Source organism: Muntiacus reevesi, chromosome 5, assembly GCF_963930625.1.
Source record: "Muntiacus reevesi chromosome 5, mMunRee1.1, whole genome shotgun sequence".
NCBI classification, from domain to species: Eukaryota; Metazoa; Chordata; class Mammalia; order Artiodactyla; family Cervidae; genus Muntiacus; species Muntiacus reevesi.
In genome coordinates this window covers 37,423,671-37,436,325 of record NC_089253.1, presented here as the reverse complement: position 1 = coordinate 37,436,325, position 12,655 = coordinate 37,423,671, and the positions used below count along the sequence as shown (strand labels likewise).

At 47.4% G+C, this 12,655-nt stretch overlaps 1 pseudogene; it reads left to right on the top strand.

Moving 5' to 3' along the window:
- The first annotated feature begins 2,991 nt into the window (after nucleotides 1–2,991).
- LOC136168809 (pregnancy-associated glycoprotein 2-like) lies at nucleotides 2,992–12,161 on the top strand (annotated as a pseudogene).
- The last annotated feature ends 494 nt before the right edge of the window (nucleotides 12,162–12,655 follow it).

Sequence of the window (12,655 nt, the reverse complement as noted above, 5' to 3'; positions counted from 1 at the left end):
TAATTAGAGCCCTCAACAACTTGTGATGGAGAGATATTTCTTTCTTTGTCCCTAGCATGAAGCATGCAGAATCCCAGGTCCCTGACCAGGGATAACAGTCCCATCCATTGCAGTGGCAGTGCAGAGACTTAAGCACTGGATGATCAGAGAAATCCAAGGTTCTTATTTGTAAATTGTGCACTGCTAGTACTGCCCATACTGCTTAGACTGACTGATATATGTCCCTTAGGGCTAAGCTTGCCAGGTGACTGACAATTCCTGGAGTCCAGTACCACACCAGTGCTGCCTTCTTTGATGGGCATTCCCTCTTCCCCACCACCCACACAGAAAAGTCCTTTGATCTACTGAGATGCAACTCAGTTGCACCTCCACCAGGAAGCCTTCCTAACTTTCTATCCAAGGCAACATTAGGCATCAGCTTCCCAGGGCTCCGGGAGCATGTCTCTTACAGCCTGGTCACATTTCGTTTCTGATGTTTTGATTCCTGGACTACAAGTCCCCTACTAGCCTATGCAAACAAACAAAAAACTGGCCTTCTGGGTGGACAAGCTCCCAAGGGGTCTGGATCCTGCAAAGGATCATGAATTAGGCTTTGGGCCGCCTTCGCCCGGGCCCAGCATCTGTGATCCCGGCATAGTCCACACTGTGTTTCTTTATTCCAGGCTCTGTCTACACAGCAAACATTTTCCACACTAGGCTTACAGCACCTTCAAGAAGTACTCACTAGAAGAAGGAATATTTCCTTATAGATGAGATCGTTTTTCAATTTCTCCCTCCATCCCCCACCCTCTTCTCTGTATCACTTACTGGTCTCCCAAGCCTAAGACTAAGGAGTAGCTGGAATTAGCAGTCAGACAGACCTGGATTCAAATCTTGGCTCAACTACTCACAAGCCCTGTGGCTTGCAGGGAGACACTTAACCCTCAGTTTCCTCATCTGTAAGTTGGGGACAGTCTCAAGATGCCCATGAAAAGCATGTGGGCAAATGCATTCAGTGACTATGGTCTTGTCGGTGGATCAGAATCTGTGCTGGGAGACTGGGGTGGCCAGGAAAGACCTCCCTGAGGGGGAAACATTTGAGATGATGCTGAATGTTTAGAAGGAGCCAGTCATGCAAAGAACTGGGAGATCTTTCCAGACCCAGAAATAGCCATTACAAATCCCCAAGGTAATCAAGCTTAATAAATGGCTACTTTCCACCTCCATTCTTCCTTCCACACTTGGACACTGGTCAGAGATCACTCACTGTAAACTCATCACATACTTCACTTGTGAAATACCAGCAATGGGCCATCTCTGTCCTCCGTAGAAGAGAAACTCTGGGGCTGTTACAGAGCTGAGTCATCTCTGAGCCCAGAGCTGTGTAGACAAGATGGTTATCACCAGGGGTATCAGGTGCCAGGGGCACCACGAGTGACTCTTCCCTTCTCCATGTTCTTATCCTCTCCCCTAAGCCCTCAGGGAACTGATAGAGCCAAGAGACAAGTAAAGGCTCTTGTCTCATTTTCCCCATGTGATCATGGGGAACCCTGACCACTCTGCTCTCTGGGCAAAATCTCTTTCTTCCATTCCTTCTCCAAAGGTGGCCTGTGACTAGCATCAGCACATGACCCTTAAGTCTAGTGGAACTCAACTCATGATCAATTGGACCCGGGAATGCCCAGCCTTGCCCTGTGAGTCTGTCTTTTTTCTCTAACCAGATCCTTTAAACAAAGTCCTCAAAGAATATGATTGGTTGCATCCCCCCCCACCCCACCCAACCAAGGCCTTAAAAGATCCAAGATCTTCTTTGAGCATCAAAGAGGGAACAAGTTTCTTGAAAACAGGCTAGTCTCAGCCCACCCAATGTCACTCAGCCAGGGGTTCCCTGAAGAAAGAGTAAGACACTGCATCCATTGATGATGGATGCAGAGCAGGGAGTGGTAGACCAGTTGGCACTCAGCTTGTGTGAGACAGAGGACCTTAGGAGCCTTGGCCATTGAACCTTTTCACCATTTTGGTCCTTAGGGACGAGATCAGGTGTTATAAGGCAGAAGTTACCAACGGAAGGTTGTAGATTCCTCAGAGGAAACACGAATTGGGCTGATGAATCGCCTCTCATAAAGGAACTCTGGTTATAAGACATTCCAGGACACTTAAATACATTAGGAAGTATTTTAAGTGCTTTGGATGACCTACCATTTTGTTGTCCAGCTTGGGGTGATGCCAACAGTTAGAGTGGAATCAAAGGGCCCCAGGGAAGGCTGTCTCTCTCCTTGAGAACCATTAGCAGTGAGTACGGCTCTATTCCCACTGTTTCCCAAGCAGGAATTCCAGAAGGAAGAATGTGATCTCCAACAAGCTTAACTGGAAGACCCAGGTGGGTTTGGCCTTCTGTTTGTATCTTGTGGACGCATGCATCACATTTCTTCCAATATCGAAAATGTGCAATTTTAATACTGCTCTAGCCTAGCTCTTTGACGTAGACTGGCATCAGCTACGATCTGAACCATCTGGCCCACTACCTAAAGCCACTTATATGTCCCTGGGCTGCCCCTAATGTCTTCACTTTGCCATTTGACCTCTTTTCCTCTTAGCAATCTCCTCTCCAACTGAGGACAGCAATGCACATCTCATGAAGTTGCTAGGAAGACCATATTGGATCAGAAATGTCTAGCAGGGCCCTCAGCATTTACTTTCATCATGTTAACAGCAGTCTTTTCTCCAAGGTGGCAAGAATCTCCCCACTGTGAGATAGTCCATGCAGTTCAGGTTGATTTTCCAGCCAAGCCTTAAGGAAGAGATTACAGTAGAATTCTCTGTATTTTGAGAATTCTCTAAGTCCACTCCCCAAGGACACTGATGGAGGTAAAGATATTATTGAGAGGTTTCTATTTTTTTATCAAATCCATTTGTGGCCTAAAGGGAACAATTAGGACAGGTCCGAGCATATATTAACTAGGAGCTCCCTGTCACCACTACATGCTAAGAACCTGCTCTTTCCTGAGTACTTGGACCCAGGAAAGAAGCATGAAGTGGCTTGGGTTCCTTGGGCTGGTGGCCCTCTCAGAGTGTGTGGTCATGTAAGTACAGGGACTGTAAGTGGCATTACCTCTCTTTCTGGGTTAGGAGGTAATATGCAATCACTCTTTGACAGTTTTAAAGTTCAACCCTCATTTATTGATAAGCCCTTGCCATGGGCATCATGGGGCTCTGAGGTCTTGGGGTAGGCCTGCAGAGTTGCACAATTCTGGGGGTGCCAGTCACAAAATGATCTATGTTTAGATGGCACTCTGGAATTCTTCAGTGCACAACCTATGCAACTGTAAGTGTGGTTCTGTGGAATAGCATTTCTCTTTCATTTGCTTCTAGGTCTCCTCTCTCCTTCCTCTCTAATTTTGTGTGTATGTGTCTGTCTTTATCTCGATGTCTCTCATTTATCTATCCATCTCTTTTGATGTCTCTGTGTGTTCAGAATTCTCTGTGTTGTTTTCTTTCAGTTTTTCAATTCTGATGCTTCCTTGCTTCTTTAGCCTCTTAATTTCCCTAATTTGTTCCCCATCTTCTAGCTTCCTCTCTCACCCCTCTCTTGTATTCAACTCTGGAGAAAGAGTGGTGGGATAATTCTTGTCTGCTTTCCCTCTGACAAGCAGTGTGACCATAGTCAAGTTACAGACTCCCTGAATTTCAAATTCCTCTCCTGTAAAAAAGAGGATATTGATGCCCCTTTTAACTCCCTCTCAAAGCTTAAGAAAGATACAGTGCGATGGCCACAGCAAAGGCTTTCATTGTTGAGACTTCCTATATAACAGGTACATTACATCCATCATATTACTTAACATGCAAAACATTCTACATTGGGAGTGGGGATTATTATATTCCACCTTTTTGTCAAAGGGAAACCGAGACTCCAAATGGTCATATGGCTTACTCATGATTACACATGATACTTTTGAACTGTGGTGTTGGAGAAGACTCTTGAGAGTCCCTTGGACTGCAAGCAGATTTGACCCATAAATCCTAAGGGAAATCAGTCCTGAATATTCACTGGAAGGACTGCTGCTGAAGCTGAAGCTCCAATTCTTTGGCCACCTGATGGGAAGAACTGACTCATTGGAAAAGACCCTGATGCTGGGAAAGATTGAAGGCAGGAGGAGAAGGGGATGACAGAGGATGAGATGGTTGGATGGCATCACTGACTCAATGGACATGAGTTTGAGCCAGCTCTGGGAGTTGGTGATGGACAGGGAAGCTTGGCGTGCTACAGTCCATGGGGTCACAAAGAGTTGGACACAACTGAGTGACTGAATTGCTGATTACACAACAGAACCTGTATTCAGATGGAGGTCTCTGACATGATCTTTGCATGGCATTCTGATAAAAAGATGATGCTCATAAAAATGCCTAGAAAATATACAGTGCCATTATAATACCAGGTATGGCAGTCATACTATAACATAGACAGCTGACTGCTGCTTCTTCATTTCCTTTTCTGCAAGCTTGGTGGAAGAATCCCTCTAATGAAGATGAAGACCATGCGAGAAACGCTCATGGAAAAAAACTTGCTGAACAATTTCCTAGAGGAACAAGCTTACCACCTGTCCCAGAATTCCTCTCATGACCAGAAATTCTCATCTCACCCCCTGAAGAATTTCATGGATGTATGTTGGGAGGATGGTGCTCCACAGCGCCCCCTGGTGCTCTGGCCTAGCACTGGGGTTCACCTGGAGGTGCCAGGTGGGATGCTGGGGCTGGGGCTCCTGTAGGAGGCAGAAACAGTGGGGAACAGGGACCCCATTCCCAGAGGAGAAGGCACTCTCATCCTAACTCTTGGACTGTGTTGACTGGGCCCAGCTTTATCAGCTGGCTGGTGGACACCCATTTCTGTGCCAAAGATATTACTTTGAGGGAGATTGTTCTTTCTGAAAGAAGTGAGCCACTGAGTTACAGATAAAGGATGAACCATAACCGATCAAAAGATGGAGCCAACTGCACATCAAGTGTGAAACCCCAGGCAGAGAAAGTTTATCCTCTGCAGATCCAAGAATGATTAGATTAAAAATGTACTGAGCCCATAAGGCACTTGAAGTCACAATAATCTGACACTGTATTCATAGCTATTCACTTTAGAAAAAGTCTTACCTCTTCTTCATGAATGCACAGGCCACCCTTAGGTAGAGGCAAAGAGTAAACATATGTCAAATGGAAGGGTCACCTCTGTGGTGTATACGGGATGTGGTCTGAGTTTAGAGGGAGTGGCCTGGGGGTGACCTGGGAGGACCACATGGAGAAGGAGGCACTTGGGCTGGGGCTTGAAGAGGAGGCTGCAGAGTTTCTCAGACGAAGTCACTGGACTTCCCTGGGGGTTCAGGAGTTATGACTCTGGGCTTCCAATGCAGGAGGTGCTGCTTCAATGCCTGGTTGAGAAGCTAATGCTGCAGGGCACAGAAAAAAAAAAAAAAAAAAGCTCAAATGCAGACACCCTAGTGAGCAAAGCCTGTGAGCTGCAATGTGACACCCAGAGGGAGACAGCAGTGCAGGAATCGAGGGGAGCCAGATCTGCACTGGCCCACCCTCTTTGGCTCCCATAGCTAGCTTATTTTGGTAACATCACCATTGGAACACCCCTTAAGGAATTTCGGGTCTTCTTTGACACCGGCTCATCTAAACTGTGGATGCCTTCCATCAGCTGTTTCAGTCCTGCCTTTTGTGAGTACCCGCCCTTCGCCCCATCTTGTACTCACTTTCCCACCCCCTTCTCTACCCTTGGCAACTGACAAACACTCATCTCTTGTGTCTGCAGATACACACATTACCTTCAACCCTCAAGAGTCCTTCACCTTCTGGTATACAAACAAGACCTTCAACATCATCTACGGATCTGGGAGGATGAGCGCAGATCTCGGCTATGACAACATTCGGGTAACGTGGCAACAGAAACGGAGTCATGACTGGCCTTGGGAACGACCGCTGCTTACCCCTCAGGACTCTGTTTCTGGGGAGACAGCACCCTTGCTGACACACAAACTCCCAGAGTGGCTAACCCATAGAGAGGCTTGGAGTGTGGGCTTGTAGCTTCTTTGCCCATGAGCAGCTCAAGGTTCATTTTGTTTGGAGCAGGGAGAGATGAAGAAAAAGCACCCAGTTTTATATTTTCAGACTGTGCCGGGCACTTTCTTGCAAATAACTGGTTTAATCCTGCAACAACCTCACTCAGCAGGTACTATGATTAGCTCCATGATACAGATAAGGGAACTGAAGTGCAGAGAGCAAGGGCCTGGCCAAGGTCACACCTCTATAAGTAGTAGAGCTGGCCTGGCCAGTCATGACTCAAGCTGATGTGGGGTGTTTGGGACAGGATAAAAGTGATCTGGGGCTCCTGGGGGAAATCTGGGGCTTCAGGTATCCAGCCTGGGAAAGCAGGGGTCACAGATGTGGGAGGGGCCTGAAAAATGGTTTCCCACTCTATTGGGCTTTTGAGAATCTAATAAAAGCTATGGTCTGCCTCCTCCAAAGTACCTGAGTATTCCCCCCACCGCATGCACAAATATCCATCCCCAAATGCATGTTTCCCAGGCAGAGTTTTCATAAGAACCCGTCCAGTGACATTGTATAATGGACTTCTGTCTTCTGGGCAGATGCAGAATCCACAGCGCACCTCAATGAATTCTGTCCATTTCTGTCATCAGATCATAGTGATGCCAAAGAGAAGGCTACCCTGCACTCTATTCATTTTGCCCACAAGGGGGAACCACTTGGTCCTGAGTCCAGATTGATCCACATGGACAGAAGGCATGAGGTCAACTTGACTCATTCAGATGATGTTTGCCAGAGGAGCAGCTGTTGTTAAATGCACAGCCCCACACAAATGGAACTTGAATTCTTGTCCCAACTTGGTCTCACCATCTGAGGATAAGCGAGTCCAAGGCCAGGTCTCAGTTATTCTTTGTGGTTCTAATGCCATCTGCATACCAACCTGTCTCAGCCTCACTTCCCAAACCATGACGTTGGAACACTTGTCTCTTCCACAGATCAGCAACCTTGTTAGCACTGCCCAGCCATTTGGCCTGAGCTTGGAGGAGTTCGGGTCCAGTCATGTACCCTTTGATGGCACCCTGGACTTGAGCTACCCCAGTTTCTCCACCCCAGAGATAACCCCCATCTTTGACAACCTGGAGGAATAAGGTGTCATTTCTGAGCCTGTCTTTGCCTTCTACTTGAGCATGTAAGTCTGAGCTGGACAAGCCTCTCTCTCCAAATTAGCTGTAAGATGCTTGCAGTTGCATGAAAAATTATAGGTCACCTTTTTCCTGACAGATAGTCTAGCCCACGGAAACTGTGACCCCCAGGGTCACATCTGGCCCCACCACTGGTTTTTGTAAGTAAAACTTTATTGAAACACAATTGTGCTTGTGGGCTTAAGGGCAGCAGCTTGGTCCATGGGGATGGAGGGAAGAGAGAGCAATGAAAGATGTCAGAAAACAGGTTGGAGGAAAAGAGAATAGGATTTTCTGAGGGACTTGATACGGAAGAAAAAAGAAGCATGGTGGGAACATTTCCTTCCTCGCTAACATTTCACTGGGAGCCCAGGATGAGCTACACAGTTTGCAGGAGCCAGTGCAAAATGAAACTCTTGGACCCCTTGTTCAACAAGTATTAGGAATTTCAAGACAGGGTGACAGAGGTGAGGGGCCTGCTGAATGTGGGGCCTCATGGACGGTACATCATGTATGGTACAGGTCACACGTCAGAGAAGCCAACACTGGGTGCCCCTGAACCCATGCTCTTTGTACCTTCAGGCCTTGACTTTTCTGAAAAATGACAGTTTAGATAAGGGAAATGCCAGACCCCTCCAACATGGTGTACCCTGTAGGGATCTGTGAGCAGTCAGGTCACTGGAGGGGACCAGGCTCTCTTCAGAAGCCCGGTCAGTTTTCCCAGCTTCGAACCTCTTCTGTATCACTCATTGACTGGTGACCAACTTTGGTTGGGTTCTCAATCCTTCCGAACCTCAATTTCTGCATCTATAAAATGGGGACTCTAGTAGTGCCTCTGATGGGTGGACAAGTCCAGCCCTCACACAGTGCCTGGCATTTCTCTCCTCCAAAGAGCCCCCTCTCTTCCTTCTCGTGACAGCCAGAAGGATAGTGGCAGTGTGGTGATGTTTGGTGGAGTGGACAATGCCTACTACAATGGAGAGCTCAACTGGGTACTGGTGACCAAAGCTTGGTACTGGCAGATCGTCATGGACAGGTAAACCTCTCTCTCTGAGGATCACCCCAAGTGATGCTCCCACACATGCACATGGATACATGAAGACACAAATGTACTCTCAGATACTCTGTCAAATACACAAATATACACTCCACTCCCACAGATCTACATAAATACACAGAGAGAAACATAAACACACACCTAGGCACAAATATAAGCACACACAAGCAGACAGATACACACACAGAGACATATACAAACACACACACAAACACAGATACACAAATACAGATACACACCCATGGGTTTATAATCACCGCAGCCTCCTGCAGAGACTTCTGTCCAGGTTCTGAGATGATCCAGAGAGAACTGGGCAACCCGAGGAGGGCTGCACCCACTGTGCTGTGAGGCAGGGAGCATGGCTTGAGGACCCTAAAGTGCAGTGAACAGAGGATCACAAGAGTTTCGTCATAGGGTTGTGATAAGATGACCAACTGTCCAGGGTTTCTGGGACCAAGCAAGTTCTCAGCACATAGAACAGACAGTTAAAAAACAGAGAGAGTCCTGAAAAAATGGGGAAAACTGGTCTCATTTGGGAGAAGTTACCCACTAGTGGAGACAGGTTGACTAAAGTTTTGAGGCCTGAGAGCAACTCATAAAGAGAGATATCCCACGTAACCGCAGCTCCCCACCCCCATACTGGGCACACAGTGGGGCAAGGGCTGTGACAGAGAGTCAGGAAGCTGGGTTCCAGAAGCAGGGGAGAACAAGGGGCAATAATTGATGAGATTCTATGTGATAGCCTCAGAGAAAAACTGAGCTGTCCTTTGGACGTCCTCTGGGCTAGCTTGGGCATCCCCTGGCCAGGGCCTCAGTGTCTGAGCCTGGTGAGGGGCCAGTGCTGGGAGACAATCTCTCCTAGGGAGCCCGTGTCTCCCCACCTACCACTCTGAGAATCTGATGCCCCAGGAACCTCCATTTTCACTATGTTGGTTGACCCATCATTGGTCAGAAACCAGATACAGGTCTCTGGGTGTTCCTCATTCATTTTTTCAATTATTCATTTATTCCTTCAATAAACATTGTGCATCCACTGTGTGCCAGGCACTCTAGTGAGGCAATGAGGATAAAACTTGCCCTAACATCTTGTAAGGCATATGTACATGAAACGACTCACACACTTAGTGAATTACCACTTTGGTACATGCTAGACATGAGGAAGGGTCTAGAGACAGTGACCAAGACAGGAGACTAATCCAGTTCAGGGGAAAGACTTCATTGAAAATGTGGCAATTAAGCTGGAACCTGGAAAACGAGGAGAAACTAACTAGACAAAGGGGATGGTGGTCTTCTAGGAAGGGCAACGAGAACCTGTCAAGGCCCTGAGAAGTGAAAGGGCCTGGCAGATTCAAGTACTGCATTCAAGGATGTCAAAGAAGGTGACATGACCAGAGCAAAGGAAAACAGAGTCAGGACAACAGCTGAAGCCCTGTTCGGGAGACTTTCAGGGAGGGCACAGTCGTGGGGGAGACTCAGACCCTGGTGCACGCTTTGTCCCACTATCTCCCAGTCAATGGGATGGTGATTGGTTGTTCCGGCGGATGTCAAACCCTTGTGGACACCAGGACCTCGTTGCTGATTGGTCCAAGTAAAGTGGTCCCTGACATCCAGAAACTCATCGATGCTATCGCCTCTAAGGATCACGCGGTGAAGGGTCAAGCCACAGGGTCACTCCTGGTCTCCTTGTATAGCAAGGATCAGCAGGGCCAACCTCCCCCCCTCTTTCTCTTACAGCCTGTGGTTTCATGTAAGAGCAATGGGGCCCTGCCTCCTGTCATCTTCATGATCAACAACACTGAGTACCCTGTGCCCCCTCAAGTCTATATGTGGCAGGTGAGGGGCCAATCCTGTGGGCTGGCCCTCAAATCTGGGACTTGCAGGAACCCTCCTTGGGCTGCTGCTGGTAGGAGGGCGTCCTTTGCCCTCCTCCCAGTCAAGTCACAGGCCAAGTCACACCATTGCAGATGCTGCTGAGCCCCCGTGGCTGGGCCAGTGCCTCCCACAAAACCAACCATTTGAAAGTAAAGGACTCTGGCACAGAGGAAAGAGAGTAAAGTCTGGCACATCTATCCTTTGGAAAGAAATGTGGAGACACCACCCCATGCTGGCATGATGCCTGGCATAAAGAGAAGGGAATGCTAAGGTCCTTTGTCCTCAAAAGGCTTCAGTTCAACCAGAGCCTTCAAATGGATAAACCTGGAAAGTCAACTCTAGCAATCTGTGAAATAGGCCATGTGACAAGGAGGATGGCTGGGGACAGCCCCAGTGTGCTGTCCCACCATGGGGGTTGACAGTCTCCTTTCCTTCTCACAGTTGTCCTGGTTTGGACGTTAACCTACATGGTTACCCCAGCTCTCGGCTACAACTTCCCCTTGCTAAGCCCTGGTCCCCACTCTGTGAGTTGGGGTTACCTGACCTCTCTGTGGGGAAGGTTGGATGCTAAGGTGGATAAAGGAACATAGTGACTGCACAGCCCTGGCACAGGGTTAAGATTTAATGTCAGCTCCCTATGGGAGTTCAGGGCAGTTTGGCAGACTCAAAGAAGGCTTTGAGGAAGAGAGGGAATTTCAGTAATTCTAAACTCCCAACCTCATGGAGGCATAAGGAGGCCTGCTTGGGTTGAGGCAATGCTATACTGGATTCCACGCACATGGCACCCCCTTGGGTTGTGCAAAGGGGTACTGAGGCCACATTAGGGGTGATGAAGTCTACAAACGAGGGGAGCATCAGGGTAAGTCAATCAACCCAAACTGGAGTGGCCATAGAGGGTAAGGGTATGTCCAGGAAGGCTTCCTAAGGGCCTGAGTGCAGTATAAAGAACAAGTTGTGGGCACTGCTATATTTAAGATGGATAAACAACAACAACCTATTGTGTAGCCCTAGAACTCTGCTCGATGTTATGTGGCAGCCTGGATAGGGAACCTTGGAGAGAATGGCTACATGTGTGTGTATGGCTGATTCCTTGTACTGTCCACCTGAAACTCACGATATTGTTATTTGGCTATAAAATAACAATATAAAATCAAATTTTATTTTCTCATCACCTGAGGACGTGGGGTACACCCAAGAACAAGAGGGGCCAAGACATGTGGTTGCCATGAGGCAGGGGGATATGGGAAAGGAGGATTGGGAGTTTGGGCTTATTAAATGAAACCTAATATAGAGGATGGATGAACAACAAAGTATTAAAATAAAAAATGTTTAAGAAGAGAATAGTTTGTGGTGAAGAGAGAGAAAACAGGCATTCTCTGCAGAGAAAACTGAGTGGAGGTGAGAAGGGAAGAAACAGCAGAGCATGAGGGCATCTACAGGACACTCATGGTCTTTAAAAAAAAATGATTGACGTATTGTTGATTTTTTAGTGCAGCATTAAGTTCTGCTGCAAAGCAAAGTGGCTCAGTTATACATATACAAATATTTACATATATGTATTTTTCATATTGTTTTCCATTGCAGTTTATCACAGGGTATTGCATATAGTTCCCATTGTTATACAGTAATACTTTGTTCTTTATCCATCCTCTATATTAATTTTCATTTAAAAATCCCAAACTCCCAATCCTCCTTTCCTCATGGCAACCACATGTCTTGGCCCTTCTTGTTCTTGGCTGTACCCCACTTCCTCAGGTGCTGAGAGAACCACTTGATTTTTACCGAAGGAGGGAAAAGAAACCAAAAAATATGCCAGGTCTGGATATTGATAGGGGTGGCAGGTAGTGGCCCAGGGTGACTGATGTGTGTTTCAGTCTCCCCAGAGTTCTCAGAACATCTGTATTAGCAGCATTCGAGGGGGCACAGAGGACTTGCACTCCACGGAGACCTGGATCCCAGGTGACATCTTCCTGAGGCTGTATTTCTCAGATTTTGATCGGGGAAACAACAGGGTTGGTCTGGCTCTTGCAGTGTAAATGCTGTGGCTGCTTCAGGAATTAATCAGGCCTACTCTAAACACACATTCTCTCAACTCAGTGCACACATGCCAGGGATGCTGGTGAACTGTGTTTGAAGCTCTGCAAGCCCTATTCTCAGTAAAGAATAAAGGGTTCATCTCAATGATGCTGATATGAATGGGTGCCTCTCCTTGGGTAGCAGAGGTGGATCATACCTGGGCAGGACCTAGAATCAAGTCTGAACTACTAGTGAGAGAAGCCCAACTCCAACTGACTTCAAGGAAAGGGGAGGCTTATTGGAAGGATACTGGGGATCCGGGATCTGGGACACGGGAACCAGAACAGATCCAAAGATCTCAGGGACTGGACCCAAGAAATCAGAAGCCATCAGCTCACAGTTTGACACCCTCACTCTTTCTCTTCTCTCTTTGATTCTCTTAGCCTGACAACTTTCTTCCCTCAGGCTTCTACACCTATTGAAGGACTGCAGCTGCCTGCCCCAGGGCTTTATA